The sequence below is a fragment of the Triticum aestivum genome, chromosome 2D (assembly GCF_018294505.1).
Source record: "Triticum aestivum cultivar Chinese Spring chromosome 2D, IWGSC CS RefSeq v2.1, whole genome shotgun sequence".
Taxonomy (NCBI): Eukaryota; Viridiplantae; Streptophyta; class Magnoliopsida; order Poales; family Poaceae; genus Triticum; species Triticum aestivum.
Window position 1 is genome coordinate 488,966,291 of NC_057799.1, and position 4,917 is coordinate 488,971,207.

The following is a 4,917-nucleotide window of genomic DNA, read 5'->3' on the forward strand; positions in this document are numbered from 1 at the left end:
GAAGGGGCAAAACTGCTCCTGCAGTGCCACGGGGGCTGTAACCTCAAACGGGGCGTTGACCATCTCAGTAGTGGCCGTGAGCGTATCTGGGGTCAGCTCGGTGGTTGCCTCCATCTTCTTGGAGCTCTCTGTCTCGTGGGGATCAGCCCCCCGTGTCTGCTCCAATATCGAAAGATCTTTGCCTAGTTCTCCTTGGTCCATCATGAAACTGACGAATACTAGGAGACCACTGAAAGGAAAACACAATCGCAATGACAATGAAACAAAAAAGAGAGTGAGGATCGGATACTGATTTGCAAAAGTTCTTTTTTTTCTCTGAACAGAAATAGACCAACATCACGGATTCGCTTACCTTCCCTTCGTTCGGAGAGAAGAATAGTGGCAGATGCGATTGTGGCCTTTCTTGAAGACGGTGAGGGAGAAGGGTAGTCCGAGGGAGAAGGGGATTCAGCTAAGAGTGAAATGATGGTTGCTTCGTCCGTCAAACTTAGACTGTGGGGAGGTGGGGTTTTGTGATACAACGGCTCATTACTGCCGCGCTAAGACCGGGGTGACTCTCCACCTGCATACTGCCTTCTAATTTGGTGGATGGCATTTGGGCCCGCGCGCTGCATGGCCCGCATGTCGGTGAACAAAAGTATAACGACATTCAGTAGAGGGAGACGTTTCAATGACCTAGGAGGAGCCAGAAGCGGTAGAGTGTCTCCACTGTACTAGTAGTAATTTTTTTTCTGGGTAGCTGTAGAGTGTCTCCACTGTACTAGTAGTAATTGTTTCTCTGGGCCCAAGACAAAACAGCCCATCCACACTAGTAAATAGTAAAATCAATTCAAATGCCCATATACACTAGGTGCTCTTCTTCCTCCTCGCTCCCACCCACCTCACGTCAGCTCGCTCCACTCGTACCCCCAAATTCCTCACCTCACTCCTACAGAAAACCCCAGCTCCCCTTCTTCCTCACTCCTACAGAAAACCCCCATCTCCCCTTCTTCTTCGCTCGCACTACAACTAGGCTCGTCATTCGTTACTCTGCTCAAATCTGTGAGCGCGACGCGACGCCCTCGAGGAAAATGGAGTAGGCTGACCTCAGCGCCAAGAAGATGAGGCTCCCACCAGCGGCGACGCCAGTTGTAGATCCCGCACCCGGCAGCGCGGGGAGAAGCGGCGACCCCGCCCCCACCGGATCCCAGGAAGCCGTAGAATCTCGGGTGGACAGCATCAGCGATCTCCCGAACGCCGTCCTTGGGGAGATCATCTCGCTTCTCCCCACCAAGGATTTCTGCCGCACCCAAGTCCTCTCAATTCGGTGGCACCCTCTATGCGCGCCGTGCCTCTTAATCTCGACTGTCGTCAGCTATCTCTCTTCAATGATTTTGAAATCCCCAGAGCCATCATCTCCTCCCACCAGGGCTCCGTTTAAAGCCTCTGCATCCCGTCATGCTACCTGAGCAAGCATACCATGCCCTACACGGTGGACGCCTGGCTGAAATCCCCTGAATTCACAGAACTAGATCTGCTTGAGTTCTACTATTCCCCTGGAAATCACATACCACATACCGAACGCCATGAACTTGTGCCCTCAGCACCGATGTCCATCTCGCGGTTTTCGTCCTACACCGCCACCTTTGCACTGTGCTACCTACCAGACAATCTGGTACTAAACCTTTGACTCCCATTTCACTTGTGCGGGTTCGTATCGGAGGCCTCATTGCACAACATCATCCACTCCAGTTGCCCTGCGCTGGAGTGCTTGGTGCTTGTTTTCACAGTTAGAATCGGTTGTCTCCAAATAAAGTCACCTAACCTTGCAAGAATTGGAATTTCTTTTGACGGAAGGCAGCTCATCATCCAAGATGCCCCTTCACTTCAAAGGTTGATCCTTGATTCTAGTTATTCACCGTTGCAAATAACCGTCCTCTCTGCGCCTAAACTGGAGACCTTGGGTGTAATACATGATCTCTGTGCTCATTTCAATATGGTGTTTGGCTCCATAGTTCTTCAGGTACTTTATATTATCATCTACACTTGTAACCATAAGCTGCATTTTAAATTTCTGCGCATAATTTATATATCATCTTGGAGTACACATTTTGTACTAATATTATGTTCTATGCTCAATGAATAGTTTCTCCATGGATGGCCTATCAATGGTGCTGGATTCTGTCAAGATCTTATATATCCAAATGAATAGTTTTGATCTGAACAAAATTATTGGCTTGCTGCTATGCTTTCCATGTCTGGAGAAGTTGTATATAAAGGTGATAATTTCACGCACATTGGAAGCCCGCATATAGTGTACTAGAATTAACCGTTCAGCTGTTGCTCTTTCGACACTCTTCTTTTAGACCTTAACTGTTTTCAATCTTCATGTCTATTTAGGGAACAGGACGGGGTAAGAAAGTTATAACCAATCGGTGGATTTGTAAGCATCGGGATTTTCTTACTTCTCATGAGATTCGATTGAAGACAATAACGCTAGAATGATATGTAGCCAACCGTGCAAACACAAGATTTGTCACATTCTTCCTACTGAATGTGAGGTTACTATTGTCCATCAGGCTTAAGTTTATCAGCAGCATGGTTTTGACGGATGGGTATGTCGAAGAGCAAAAAAAGGAGTTTCAGGTGGGCAAAAGAGCTTCTGAACATGCCGGGCTTCTATTTACAACATATTGTGGTCATAATCTAGTAAATTTTACGACCCAGGATGTTCATTCTATGGACCTGAACGATCCATTTGACTGTGACTGCCGAAAACAGTGCTGGAGTTAGATGTTGTTGCCCTTTTCAATCTGGTTTTTTTTGTATACCTGATGAACAATTAACCCTCGTGCTTTTGTACAGTTTGTAAGCTGGAGTTAGATGTTCCTGCCCTTTTCAACTCGGCGGTGACTGTCATATTTTCTTTGAAACAAGGCAAATGGCTTGCCATTCGTTTAATTTAGAGTGAAATATTGTAACAAATCCCAACCAAGGGAAATAACATCACTCTCGCCGGCTGCTTGAGCTCAATGTGCATTATAGAAGCCAAGTGATTAGCCCCCACCAGGACCCACAAACTTATTTTGAACTAGCACATCAAATGGGCTATAAATTTTCATAGGAAAGGCTGCATGACCGTGACAGATTTGGATTTTGACATTTGGGACCCGCGAGGAAATAGCCTATCCAAAGTGGTGTCGACTTACTAGCCAGTCAACAAACGATTCTGCCAACCAGCCGTTGGATTGACATCCAACATCTGTCGTGTATCTTCTATCTCTTGCCTTATTCTTCCTACAGCCGCCCAAACCAAACCACCCCGTCGGCTCCGCTTGCTCCCGCCTCCCATGGCTGGCTGCGCCTCCGCCGCCCTACCGTACGTACCCTCCAACTTTAGCCAGTCCCTCGCTCTATTCCCCCACACGTCCTGTTATTCTCCGGCGACGTCAGCCCCAACATGCACCCGCGCCTGAACCAGTCAACCTTCGTACTCCCCTCCGCCTGCGACTGGACCGGCGCATCTTCAATGGCTCTTGTTCGTTCCGTTTGAGGCCTCGCGTCGTCCTCCGCCTTGCGGCCTTGGTTCACTCGCCGTGTGCGGTGCGCCGCCCTCTTGCGTTGTCAACGTCGTCAACAACCGAGAGGAACAAGGAGATGACTGTACGTGGAGAGGATGACAGTAGGGACCCACCAGCGTCATGGCAGTACGCAAGCAAGTGCCTCTATAGTACAAGCCCAAAAATATGGTTCCTCCTAATGGTTGGACATCTGGGGCTCACGCCATTGTCAACGTAGTCAATAAACGAGAGAATTACACTACGAGCGGCTGACACCAGGGACCCAGCAGGTCGCGCAGTTTTTTTAGGAACAAGCAGTTGTTATTTATACTAGTTTTCGCGATGGATCAGGGTAACAACGGGGCTATGCGGGGGCTGTGGCCCGTCTAGCCAGGGTTTTATTTATGTTCACCACATCATGAGCCCAGTTGTGTTTTTTTCTTGCTGAAAATGGCTAGCCCAGTTCTATTTTTTAAAAGAAATACCCAAACAAGGCCTACTTGCTTTATCGGCCCTGCTGGGCTGCAAATCTTTCAAGACGAGGAGAGTTTCATTCGGTTTGCCCAGAAATGGGCTGTACATTTTTAAAACACATCAAACCGGGAATTAGTTTCAATTTTTTTTCATTACAAGATCTTAGATTCCATTGATTTTTATGCGTGGACAATTATTTGGATTTATATTTATATAAATTATTTTTCAAAATAGTTTGAATGTGAATCGATATTTCTGGATTAAAAACAGTTGACCGCACCGAAATATGCAAAATTTCGTATACTTTTTAACCGTGGCCACAATATGGGGTGCAATGCTAACAAAAAGAAGATGGGCTCCAAAAAAATACTTCAGAATTAGCAAATGGGTTGTACATTATTAGAAATAATGGCAGATGGGCTGTATGCAGTTTTCCACAGATTTGAGGCTGACTTGTGCGCCTAATACAGGTTGGCGCGTATGCTTTCATAAAAAAAGGTTGACGCACACGCAACGCCCTGTCAACTTAGTCAACACACGAGAGCAGTGACTGTTGGATGTCCATCCAACGGTTGTCGTGCTTCTTCAATCTTTGCTCTTCATGCTCCAGCCGCTCAAACAAGCGCCAGCGGGACTGCCTGCTCCCTCCTCCCATGACCGGCTATGCTGCCGCGCAAGCCTCACGGCCCCACCATACTCCCATCGCTGGCCTAGCCATCCCTCTAGTCACCCACACATGTTGTTATTCTCCGGCGACGGCAGACAAACCAGTAAAACCTCGTACTCCTCCGCGTGGGAAACAACTACCGAGTATTCCCTGGCTCCGTGTCATTCCCTTCCTAGGCCTCGCCATCGTCCACTGCCCTGGTGCTCTCGGCACGGCCTGGTCAACGTGGTCAATAAC